This window comes from Thermobia domestica, chromosome 14 (assembly GCF_964235325.1).
Source record: "Thermobia domestica chromosome 14, izTheDome1.hap1.1, whole genome shotgun sequence".
Classification (NCBI taxonomy): domain Eukaryota; kingdom Metazoa; phylum Arthropoda; class Insecta; order Zygentoma; family Lepismatidae; genus Thermobia; species Thermobia domestica.
The window spans coordinates 141,601,871-141,616,145 of NC_137467.1; positions in this window are offsets into that span (position 1 = coordinate 141,601,871).

The following is a 14,275-nucleotide window of genomic DNA, read 5'->3' on the forward strand; positions in this document are numbered from 1 at the left end:
AAAGTTGAAAAATGTAACTCGGCGCGGTCTTCACCTATAATATATGATCATTGAGAATTTATCCTTAATTACATATGCGATAAAATTTCCCAACCATGGACAACATCTCAGAAAACACAACACAAAAATCCTTATTTTTGTTAGCACTTGGAATCGACTGAAATATACTTGTAATAATGTGTTGGGATTTTGCATTATTTTGAAAACTAGAAAGAAGGAATATGACTTACGGAGGCCTCTTAAATTTGTATTTTTATCAGTTTAAAAATCTAAATCGAACAAAATGTAATTATCTTCTTCATAATATTGAATGAATGTGTGCAGATTTTTATTTAATGAAGTAGAATCAAGTATTAGGGCTTCTTCTTTTAATTCCTTCACTTAATTATTTGTTTAATTTGTTTAAAAAAAAAAAAGTGTTGAAATTGTATATTGTCAGGATACCTAATCACTAATTGTGATTTTAAAAATATGATCTCAAACGAGCACTTTGCAGCTTTTTTTATATAAAAAAAAAAAATTTGCGTTTTTTAATTGACTATCCTGCAATTTATTGCGTAGCAAAAAGTGAAAAATATATTAAATATTATTTGTTTTACAATCACCATTCGTACAGTTGCATGATGAAATTTAACAAAATCCATTGACTTCGTCGTTAATGAATGCAGGTATTACACCTCATAAATACGAAAGATTCTATGCTTTTCCTATGAAGTCGCTGCTCTGTCTGGCTGTTTTGTATCCAGGAATTTGATGTGTAATCCTGTATTATTTATAAGAACGGAAAAAGCTTAATGGCTTCTGTATTGATTTTCGAGAAAGTCTTGTAAAAACCAATAAGAAATTTCAGATCGCGAAAAGATAACTTGTAACTCCGATATTTCTATCATAAATCAAATAATTACATCTTTGCCAATTTATCGTAATCTCTTGTTGAAATTACATGTTTTGATTTTTTTACTTCTGAACACGGTAATTACAATGTACTTTTGTTGCTTGCAGTCAGTTTTCACCTAGCTGCATCATACGAAGCCAGAAACTGAAAATTCGAGTAATGCTTAAACATTATTTAATGCATTGTGCAAGTTAATTTTGGAAGCGCAAAAATTAGTACTAAAAGTAATTGTTATGTATATACCATTGTAGCTCTGCTTGTAACGGCATGACTATAGTGAATAGTTGTGGTGAGTAGAAAATACCATTATCTGATACAAATATGCGCACGGACAGCTCTTCTTGAGACATAACTTACAAAGTTACAATTGTTTTAGCTGCACATTTGACATTGTACATGTAAAAAAAACATGTTAAATTTTCTGTTTAAAAATACTGCAGATAATGAAGCTGTTGGAGATAATGTTTGTACAATATTGAAGAAAGGAGAGAAGAAAAAAATTCGTGACTCATTATCCTGTATGTAAGTATACGATGTGCACATTTCAGAGCTTGTAAATATTAGCAAACTGCGTCGGAGACGCATTATTATTGTGAAAAGAAAAATCGTCGAGTTTCACTTTTTTGTGCTTATAGGGTATGTCTACATTTCTCTGTTTCAAAATTTAGAATTATTAATGATAATAATACAATTCATGGCCTACATTTCATTCAATTTGTGTGGTAATTAATTGTCTTTACATGGTTTTACTTATCTTTTATATTTTAATACTTTGCAATATTAAGTACACTACTTTAAAACACGGTCTAGCACCGGACGTGTCGCTCGTCATGATGTTATTTCCCTCGTTTTTGATTTATTACAAAACACCTTTGTAATGAATTTTGATTAGTGGTCTTGACCATACCAATAGTCCTGAATTTGTAGCATTAACTCTATTTTCAGAAACATTGTTTACAAGTTATTTAGTTGCATTCTGAATATTTGGTTGTACCACATCCACAATGAAGTCAAATTTAGAGTGGTTTCATCAGGACTCGTTGTTGGAAGTATTTTAAGTTGTCAAAATACTGTACACTAAAAAGTACTGTACATTTATTTAAAAAAAAAAAAATCGACCATCGGACAACTATATTGATATTAAATTCGGAAATCTCTATGCAATAACTCGCAGTATTCCCTTAACGTGTCATATTCAGCTAATATATCTATGGTTCCTTCTTTAATTGGTTAGAGCCAATATTTTCCCTATTCTGTGAAAAGAAGAGTTTTTTTTTTTTTTTTTTTTTTTTTTTTACGTATTTGATTGTAACAATCCACTTGAATCAACACATGAGATTTTTTTTTTTTGTTTGTTTGTTTTGTTATTATTATTTGTTAATTTTTAACTTAGATACTGTCTGTTACTTAAAATCAGAATTGTCTGCTGCTATGCTTAAAGGTGAAGAAGGTTCGTCATGATTTTCAACCTCAAGATTTTCGTTCATGATTTGACTTCTATCTTTGCCCAAGTTACTCGAACAATATCGTTGACTCGTTTTCTTTTTTAGAAATAGCTTCCAACAGTAGTCGAAAACAGCATTAAAGTTTACACGTTGCAGACACATTTGGGCTCTTACCGGCTACGGCTTTATTTTGTTTCACTACGAAAATTTATCATGATTTGCTCACGCACGAGGCATCATTGCGACGGAGGAAAGCAAGGGCTACGAATTTCAAACGTAATTGAGAGAGAATAACCATTTGAAAGAGAAATTCGTTCTTATGGGTGCACCTTGACGAAAATCTCCGTACTCACATTTAGGTCATACTTAGAAAGAAAGAAAACTTAACGTGTGGTAAAATACCCAATAATTGAAACTTTTTTTTTTTTTTTTAAATTTCTTTGAATATTTTAATTTGCATCAGAATTTAGTGTTAATTTTCTAAAAATATCTTACTGGTATTATATACCCAATTTTCGAGCGTGAAACGAAATCCAACGCACCTTATAAGTTGCTAGTGCATTACAAAATTTGTTTAAAAAAGAGCGTAATTTAAAAATAAAAGAAGTGAACAAATACAGAGATATTAGTGAACTAAATAATATTTTCGTGTAAGAAAGTATCTATAATTATTGTAGAGAAAGAGAAGTATTACAATTAAAAAGAAATTAGCCAGACTTACTTAATACTATAGTCTTATTAAGAAATTGCCTCAACCTTTGCATAACTTCATTCTGTTCGTCATTCAAGTTGAGTTGAATTTGAGTTCAACGTCCCTTTTAGCAGCGAGGCTATATGAGACGCGATCTGCTGATTAACGTGGAATCCCAACCACATGAGCTCCCGCCGGGAAACGAACCCAGGTCTCCTACTCCAAAGGCGCGTGCGCTGACCGCTTAGCCACAAGAGAGCTCTGTTTTGAGTGCGTATTTTAACTGGAAATATCATGCAACACTTCGGGTGCAGTTCCGAATAATAATTCTGCATACACGACCAATAGTAATAGTTACGTCATTGACTTCAGTTACACAAGCACGGCAACTAAGAAGCCTGTCAACAACCTTATTTTGAAATACTCTTTACCCACACTCCTCTTATATTAATTAGTGGGAGCGTGTTTATGCCACATTGGGTACGGGAAGACACGAACTCGAAACTGCAGGAAGTTATATTTTTATACCAAATAAGAATCTTGAATGAACATGCGTCGAAAATCACTTTCAAAGCCGTAAACCGACGAACATACCAAAAATAAAATTTTGAAGCACTAGAAAATACGGGGCCTAGCTTAGGTAGTTTGAGAAGCCATACAGAAACTGATACAAAGTCGATCTAAATATATCCATGTTCTCAAGTCATGCCCTATCTACGGAACCCATTTTGGAAAATCAGGATTAAAAGGTTTTCCAGCAACTATTTAAATTAGTATTTCGAAAATCCATTTTATAGTACTGCGTGATTCGCAGACTTGAATGTTTAAACAAAACACATGATGACTTTCTGTATAATTTCTCGAACTACTTGCGTAAGGTTACCGTCTTCAAACTAAGCGCTTCTTGAGTGATTTTTCAGTTTTGTCTGCTTGTAGGTCTGAAGTTTTTTTTTTTTTTTTTTTTTTTTTTTAATTTGACTTGTTTATTAGAAATATATACTGGTATGAATTCTTTCATATGAAATTAGGAATTATTTTCTGGAGTTTAGGGGTGGTGGTAGTGGCTTTCCGCACCTACGTGAAAATGGAATCTAATTATGTGTCTTCCAACTAGGAGCCTCACTACTAAAAAATTGCGGAATTCGGTGTTGGGTGGTATCTCAAAAGTAAATCCTAAGTTATGTTTTATTTAGTGGAAAATCAGAACACGCTTTGTTTCGTAATATTGTCGTGCTCATTATTAAACATAAATTTACAGAATGTTTTGAACTAATTAATTTTGTTTATAAGAAACATTAGCCCTTGTTACTGTAAACATCTTTTATTAAATCATTCTTTGTCAGATGACACGAGTAGCTGCTTCATACAATTTTGATGTTGCAGGTTTAAGTTATTCATTGTAATTAGCACAAAAGCGGGTTTTTGATAAAATACGTTTTAATATTCACTCTGATGATATTTAGTAATAAGTAAGAGAGTATTCCATAAGAATACTTAACTATATCAGAATGTAACAAGGCAGGTAATTGCCTTATCATCAAATGGTTTAAAACTGCTCAGCAAATTGAGTTAAACATTATTTCACGAAGACGAAAGAGTAAACTTCATGTGGTATTACGAATGTAATTTCCTTAATTTGGATAAGCGTATGATGATTGAAGACTTTATTTTGGAATATACAAAAATTCTTCCATTGAAAATATGCTTACGTTCAATGCAAACATTATTCCTTATTATAGTCATACTATTTTGTTGGGAATGTGTAGTATGTGATTTGTTTGAGGGATATTGTGAAAACGTGAAGGCAATGCTTAAAAATTCTTCGTAATCAGTAGCCACCAATCACATCGTATGTCTTGTAAAATTGCGAGCTGTCGACTACGTTCTTACATAAAGTGGTTAATGATGGTAATTTCAGACTTCACGATTTCATTCTCATATGTCGGAATTTTATATTAATTACTCTGTATTACCGGTATCTGCAGGTCATACAGTCATCGGAAAATTTTATATCTTTGATACAGTTTGTGTTGTCGAGAAATTTGTGTTGAATAGATAAATCTTCTATAGAAACTATGAGATTAATGAAGGACTATTCGTGGAAACATACTTCACAGCAAACTTACCAGAACATGGTATTTACAACAAATTTGTACGTAAAATAAGTGTTAAGTTCCAAAGTTAGAAGCCGTGATAGCAACTTCCGAAGAATATCATCACATGTTTTTAAATACCTGTCTCAGTTATTGCTTTTGACAATAAAATATAATGTACATTTGAGTAATATGTTGAGCTATACTGCATGGAAACAATTATTGAATCCAGTTCCACAAACTGGTTTGCACAAGATATGCCGATCCAATAAGCTGACGAACCCCTTATCATGACCGTGAAGCTTGTTGGAATTGGTCAGGTGTATTTCTTCCGATTAGGCCCCGCTAGCCTTTACCCTGAGATTATGTAGGCGCGTCGCCCCGCGTATAGCTATGAATGATGATCATGAATTCGAAGTGAAGCCATTTTCACCATTTTGGTATGGAACATAATAAATAAATAAATAAATAAAGCAGTCGTGGGTTCAGTTTTCTCCCAGAAATGAGTATTTGTCACTATTCATTTCGTCATTTCACTATTCATTTTGTTATTATCCTGCTTTTCGTGCTGCCTTTAGCCTATGGTGAGCAAGTGTAGGAAATAAACTCGAGTAATTTAGCATGTATCATAAGTATTAGTTACATTCCGTAAATATCACAAGCTCTTGTTTATACTTCCTACAGATCTCAGATTATGATGTAAAATGTATTCCCCCCTTCATTTTGTAATTTTTTTTTTTTTTAATTTACAGTATGATAGTTACGACGTATTACGTACGCAAAATCCAATAAGAATCGGAATATGATATAGGGTTTTATTTGCTCGTATGTGAGCAGATGAGGAAAAATTATGTCATTTGTATATTATAGAAACTTTTTAATATGGAAAATTCGTTAAATCATTTTATCTTGACCTCCAGATGTTAGTTTTGCCTTCCCTTAAGTAAGTATTTCTTTTACAGCTTCTTTTTCTAAATACGAATATTGTACATTAAATACATAAGAAACTAGAAGTGCAATGTAAGCAATAGCAAATTAGGGAAATTGAGTGTGTTCGAAATAGCGGATGTTGTGTGTTACGTGGCATATGATTGTTGATATCGATCTCTGCTCAGTGGGAAGGGGTTTATGTTCATTGTGCTGTTATACCGGTCGAAGAAGCGTAATAAAGTCGAATTTTAAAGGAAAATTCTTGGAGAAGCAGATACATTAGATAATAATTGTATGTTTGTATGAACAACTTGCTTTATACTTCAAATGTTTTGGAACTATGTATGGACAGAGCTTAATTTTATTATTATTTTTATTTTATTTATAACTGTTATTGTATAGAAAAGCTGAAAAACTCAAAATTAAGGGAAACCGTCAAACTGTTGTATTACTATTGATACATTATTCCAGACAAGATGTTCTGGAATACTCGAATTGACCATTATGAAATTAAATTTGTCTTTCATTTACGTGATTTTCTGTTACATCGTTATCGTGTTACCTGAATTCTGAGTTGTCAATCTGCATAATAATCTGAGATTTTTTTCTATTGAGTATCGAAGTTCCTATTGGCATTGATATTTATCTAGCTGGTAATATTCCTAAACCATGTTAGATCATCATTTTTAAGATCAAATAGTGATTTCGTTCAGATTGGTATACCGCTAAAATTCTCTCACGATTATGAAATAACAGATTTCGTACAAAAATTTACGTTCCACCAAGATCAGCTGAATATCATTACAACGATAAATGTTGGCACGGAAACAGAATTGTTAAATTTTTATTTATTTATTTATTTATTTAAATGTTTTTTTTTTTTTTTCCCTAGTTGTCGGGTTCAAATTCTTGGTTCTTTTTAAAGACAATCGCAAGCGGAAGGTAAAAGATATGGAGGAAAGTAATTTAAAAAGATGGAATAAAAATGCTTACCTAGTCCATATGGTTCCTGTAAAGAGCTGTGAGAGATATTCCATTTTGCATCTGTCTGAACAAAGAACCAAGGATGTAAAACCGAACACTAGAGAAGAGAGATTTGTAGAACGTCTTCAAATCTTTAAACAGTGGTTATCATAAATCATCAGGTCTTTCCTTTAAAAGCGAGAGTACGGTTGTTCAGTTCAAATTGAAGCACTTCACGTTGCATGAAGTTGTGTCAAAGGGAAAACCGAACACACATGGTAAAATCGTTGATAATATGCATCGTATATATAAACCATAAAGTAAGGACCAAGTAATTAAGAATTTCATTGTTGCATGTCTCTTGAAAGTGTGCAACTACAGAAAATAAAAAGTAGAAAACATTTTCTTATGAGAAAGAATTCGTCTGCAGAAATATTTTAATCTAAAAAGAAAAAAAGCTTGGCTACAGAAAGTGTTCTGATAATGTTAACGTTTCATTGTACACTCAAATTATTGGATAAAATGTTTTGAGTTCATTATAAGAATGAGCTGAACAATTTCAGATCCATTCTTAGTGAAATATGTTTAAAGATTTCGTTTCTTGCTTTTGTATTTCGAAAATGTAATTTTTCTTCGTGATATCTGTGTAACTGTCAAGAATCCAAAAACATACATGTGTTTTTGAACGAGTAAAGCATAAAATTATGGGGATTTATAAACTTCTGCATGTAAACTAACTTTTAACTGCAAATTCAAATCTGTATTCAGCAAAGTTTGACGTGGATATGTACGTAACATGATGTAAGAGAAGTATATGTAATCTAATTAAACTATCATTGTATCATTTATCTTAAATCGAATGCGGTGGGATCATGTTCTATTTATGTATGAATATATAAAATCAGTGTCCAACTTTTTTGTGAAGTTAAATGATTTCAGAGTATTTGCTAATATAGTAGCGTTTTTGAGCTATTTTTAGCAGAATATTTCATGATTTCTTGAAGAAGCAAAAGATTTATCGAGTAATAATGGCATATTAGTAGTTATACTGCATCTTATTTGAGCAACACAATTACTTTGAATGATCATAAGAATTTGATTATGAGTGGTTTTCACCTCTTAGAATTACGGAGTTCAAATGGTGGTAGTAAATCATTTTGCCTGGCATAATTATTACACGTACAGTGATGCTATTTGCTGTAGATATTCGTAAAATTGGTTCACTTCGGGACATGAAACACAGAGAGAATGCATTATACACTTAAGGGTTTTTCACTTCTTTCAAAATAGCGGTAACTTTCAGGAAATTAAATATTCAAGATGATCAGTAAATATGTTACTTATATAGTACCCCCCTTGAGGAAACTATGTTCAGGTTTGCTACGCTTAATGAGTGAGGTACTTGCTAAATCCTCTTCGGAAAAGTGAGAGTACAGTTCTAGTTTCTGACTTGTTCATTTTACAACTTGAACTTATTATTAAAATGATACCATTCACTTTCATAGTCTTTAAGTCGTTCAGTAGGTTATCCGCCCATCCAGTCTAGGCCGTCCTCGTCTTCTCATATAGTCTCCCCCTTGATATATATTCTTGAGCATTGCCGTGTCTGCCATCTTTTCCACATGACCTAGCCATTGTATTATCTGTGCTTTGATGAATCTTACTGTATCTTCTTTCTTAATTAATATATCAAATTCATCGTTGAATCTTATTCTCTTGTTGCCATCTTCCTTAACCTGTCCATAGAGTTTTGGTGTTTTCCGCTCAAGTGTCCTTACGTTCCCTTCGTCTTTCGTTGGTAGTACGTTTCTGACCCATATGTCACTAATAGTGTAACTCGTGGACGCTCTATAATTGTTTTTTCTTTCATTCTGCTTATCTAATGTCTCAATTTCTTCTATTTGCCTCTTTAGGCACTCTTTCTTTCTTTCTCAAATTTCCGCATTTCTTAATAACATTTGCAGTTCGCTCTCATGTCCCTTTGTAACATTTTCTCGCTTTATTCTCTCGGATACTGTTGATGCAGTCTTCATCAAACCATTCCTTGTCCTTTTCCCCTCTTTCTCTAATTACTTCCTTTGCTACCTGTTTTATAACACTTGCTATTTTATTCCATTCAGTCTCCATTTCTTCATGTTCGACTAGTTTGCCTTTCCGGTTCGTTTTTTCTTTCTATATTCTCTCCTGCAACGACACTGATATTCTGAGTCTCTGTCGGTTTAATTTCTCTGTGTTTCACTTTTAGTTGTTAGCGTGCGTAGTTCTTGGTACCGTTGTTATTCTTTCCCGAAGATTTACTAAAACGTGATCGGAGTCACATGTAGGGCCTCTACAAACTGCATACATCTGTTATTGAAATGGATTGCCTTTTTTTGTATCAAAATATGATTTATTTAATTTACCTCTTCTGTTCTTGGTATTCGCCACGTTTCATGGTGTATGTTTTAATGCTGAAATATTGTGCTTCTGATGACTATGTTATTGCTTTCTGTGAATTGTACTAGCTTATTTCCATTTCCCTCATTGTTAAAAAGTGCTGGCCACATTCTTAAGATTTTTTTTTTTCTTTCTTCAGTTTTAACATTAATCTCCCATCATTATAGGCAAGTCGTATTTTGGTGCCCTCTGATATACTCTTTCTAGTTCGTCATAAAATGCATCTTGTTTGGGATCCTTTCTCTTCCGTAGGTGCATGTACTGTGTTGTTGTTACTTTTCTAAATTTTCCTTTGAACCCTATTCTGCATATTCTATTATTGACTGCATCACTCCCTATCATTCCTTTCATTTTCCTAGTCATTATAAATTATGTTCCTAGTTGCCCTGTTTTCCCTTCCGGTCCACTATATACTATCGTATATTCTTAACTATTTTGCCACTACCCTGCCATCCTATTTCTTGGAGAGCTATTAAATCTATTTTATACTGGAACGTCTGACTTGCTATTTCTTGCATCCTTCCGGGCTTTTCCATCATTTGTATATTTCATGTTGTTAGGGTAGTATATGTGTTTCTTATTTTCTTCCATTGTCCTTGATCTTTCTCTGTAATCCATATATCCGTGGCTGATTTTGAGGTTTCTTAAGTTGCGTTTTTTTTTCATCATCTTCTAGGATGAGGTGGTTGGCCTCACGCCCAGCTCCCGTTCTGGAGGACCGAGATTTTTCTGTTCGTATTTACTTTGTTAGCCTGTGTAGATCTCTACAAACTGCAAGGCAACAGTGCCGGTTTTGGTCCATCCCGGTCTTGTGCGGTACCTGCCATATCTAGTGGGCCTTCCACTATCCGCCATCGGGAGAGGCGCCTGGTAGAACTCGAGCAACTCCCCCAGGTCTGTATCATAAGTAGTTGTATCATACATTTTGAAGCAAAGCTTGGTGAATGTGATATTGTGTGTTGCAAATTAGAAGTTCCAGTTGAGTCCAAGCAGTAGTGAAGAGTGGCGACTTTCAGAAAGAACAGAACGGACCCAACATCGTGCTTTAATCGTCATTTGGTGGTACGTCTGGCATGACAATGGTTCTGTATTGCACTTTGTGATCAAAGAGTGAAAAATTGTGGGAAAATATTGGGACACAATCAAACTTTTTGCAGTAGTCTTCGCTGGGCTCTCCAATGACGACTTAGGAGCGTCCTCAAAGGTGTGTGTCCGATTTCGTTGCTTCCAATGCTCGATTTTCTGCGAGTCTAGATTTCAATCCATTCGACTACAGATAATGGTTACTACATCAAGGAATGTATTATCATCTCAGTGTTACCAGCTTCAGAGTCCCCTTTATTCCAGTAGCAACGGCGAGTTTTCTGTTAAACCTTGTGCGTACTGCAATTGATGATATATCCAGTGACTTCGGGACTGTGTGAAGGCCTGTGATGACCGGAATCTGATTTCTGTCTTTGATATGAAATCTTGTTCTTTCACGAGGTACTTCAACATAAAATTATCTCAAAATATTATGGTACTATTTTATTGGTGCATATTGATAGTCGTGCCACTCTGAACTCTCCTCTAATGACGTAGAAGTGGAGTTGTAAGTAGAAGACAGCGTTCTTGTCGTTGCTGCTAATGACCTCATATCCGTGAAAGTACTCGGCTGTTGCCACGTCACGCCAATAAGCAAAAACATACAGCTGGGGAAGGGTAATGGCTAGATTACAACACAGTATTAACTCCACGTGCTTCTAAGTCAGCGAGAATAAACAAGTGGGTTGGGCCAGGCCGGGAGTAGCAGCAGCAGAAGTAAAATATTCACTAAAATCGAATAGGTTCTGACCATTCGTAAAGCCATGCTTCAGATAACATTTGCAAAGAAAAAATAAGTTCAGTCCACACTTTCTGAATACGTTGGTTAAAGTTGTAGAAACTGCATCATATGAAAAGTCGTCGTAAGACAGAGAAGTGTCACATCTAAGGTAGTATTTTCTGATGAAGTGGCGTTAATGTTGTAATGTCAAAAAAGCAGAAGACTTCGACATTGGATCCAAAACTAGTGAATAAATGTTAGTGCAAGGTATTCTTGGATACTATAAGTGAACACATATTGCCAATGACTTTTCCCCCCTTCACATTTCAGCATTAATATCATCCAGCCTCATAACAACTTTGCATGTGATGCAGTTTCTACGTATTCAGAAAGTTTTTTTTTCCTCCAAATTTTCTATTGAAGCATGAGTTTTTCCAGATGGACAGAAACGCTGAAACAGTTTGATGTGATTTTCTTTCTCTCTGCCTCTGGCTCTGTTTGTCTGGTAGGGTCTCAGAATGTATGATACGACTAGGTTTTTAGTGATATGGTTAGTGTTTTCTAAGATTATTCTTTTGAACAGTAAATGATCTGTCTCCTATAGGAGACATCTCAGTTATATCAGCAAAATGAATTTGCAGGTGGTAAAAATTTATTCAAAGAAAATTTGTCACTCTTGGAATTGCCAACAATATTGCAGAAAACACGAAAAAGTGATGGGAGTCTTGAATAAGTGCATTGTTTAAAATCCAAATTCTGTTTATTACTAAGATTGTTTATTACTTATTCTAGTGGATCAGTGGTGCAGCACTCACCTCTGGTGCGAAGGGTCCCTGGTTCGATCCCAGTTTGGCAACGTTGTGTCTGTTTTCTTGAGGTTCTTTCGTTTCCACCCACATAATCATTCCTTTCAATAATCGTCCGTCTCCTGTAGCCTAAAGGGAACAATCGTAGGACATAAAACTGAGATATTTCGTTTTCCTGTGTACTATTTGTGAGAAAACTAATTCTTTTGTATGTTGGGATGACACTCAATTTACAAGCACGCTGAACTTCGTTTTGTACACTTTGAAGCATATATATATATATATATATATATATATATATATATATATATTTCTCAATATTTCATTTAATCAAATCTTGGTAATGTAAGCATATTGTTGAGTTACACTTACAGAATATTCTAATACATGAACCCACCGTAGGTAAAGAACAAAAGTGTTACATTATTGGTAAATATGACAGCTTTACGTGACATTCGTCTGTAATAATTCAAAGATATGACGTCTCTTGTCAATTACATCAACGTAACATATGATAAACTGTTAATGAAAGCTGTCAATAAGTACATCGAAAATCCGCCTTCGAACTCGCGACCTTTTAAAATACTGAATACTAAGTTAAACCCAAATTTAAATACATACATATGTTTTTAAATGATCATATTAAACTTAAAACTTTATACACAGAATTTTGAAAATGTCCAGGAAGAGTTCTCAAGAAGTGCATTCAAGAATACATGTAACATTTATATTGTAACATTATTTGCAAGACCCTGCAAAGAATGTGGAATGTGATTCGTCTGGCTTTTTTACAGGCAAGTATCTTTATTCTGTTTTTTTGTTAAACGAAAAATTGTATTTTTAAGTTCTGTTACAACTAGGACTTGAATTTTCATGCATGTCACCAGTTGATATTAAATTCCTATACAGTAACTTTCACTGTAAGTTTTGCGTATGTTTGAGTTGATTGGAAAAGTTTTGAAACATTTGAAAGGCCTACGCAGGAATGCATACATGTGTTCTGAACTGAATATACTAAACTTAGATCTTAATGCACAGAATTTTATCTTTAATTCAGAAGTGATAATTTTAGCATTTCATCACACACAAAGGCGTAAAAGAATAAATAAGTATTCAATACAAGCTTTTACCCTCTAGTTTCTTGTGATATTACGTAATTGAATATATTTATTAGCTTGAAGTTGTTTGTCCAGATGTCTTTCTTTAAACTGACCTACCTACAGTACTTACAAATTTTCTACAACTTCCCTGCTTTTTTTGTTATATAATATATATATATATATATATATATATATATATATTTGCTGTTATATACTAAAAAGTGTACGGTTACGCAATATTGAATACAAAAGATTATTTTGTCATGAGTTAACGTGTTTTTATAAAGCTGATATACTACGTGGTAATGCCTTTTTCAATACGCAACGTAATGATAGTTGGAAATTAGTTTGTTCAAAATCCTGAAGATTCGTACATTTGTTCAAAATCTTCAGAAGGAAGATGATACATATATTTTATTGTTTTATTATTGTAGCAGTTTTACGTAAGGTTTTAGAGAATCATTGAAACAGCAAATACAATTTTCTTTGTCTTTTGGCTACACAGAACAGTCGTAAGACGTAAAACTATATTTTTTAATTTTTAGAAACTTTCCCCTCCATCTCGATATAAAAATGATTAGTGCCAGCATGGAACTCTGTAACTTTTGACGACGGAAATATTTTAGTGAAAATTCAGGTCCTGGTGATAATGATGATATAGTACAAACATAAAACTACACTTTTGTAGGTGTGCTTTAATGTGATCAACATTCATTAACTTTTATGTATCTGTGTATTCACTTTTTAGTTATCTTTTTCTACCTCATTGTTTTATGCATTCATTTTAGTGTCTTGTGTTGTTACTAAGCGTAGTTTAATTAAGTGAAAGCCTAATTAGTCATTTCAGTCAATATTTGTTTTGTTGTTCTTGTATATATTTAAAAGAAATGTACTACTGTTTTATTGCTCACAAGTTGTGTGCTTCATAAAACGATTCAAAGTGTCATCTTTTCATAATGTATATGGATATACATAATACAGCTGCGTTAATCAAACAAATAATTAAAAAGTTAATATATGGGAACTGAATGTACTGTGATAAAAGCGTTACATAAGGTGTAATATAATACTCGAATGAACTCTTTAAGTTTCATTTTTTCCATATGTCCTAC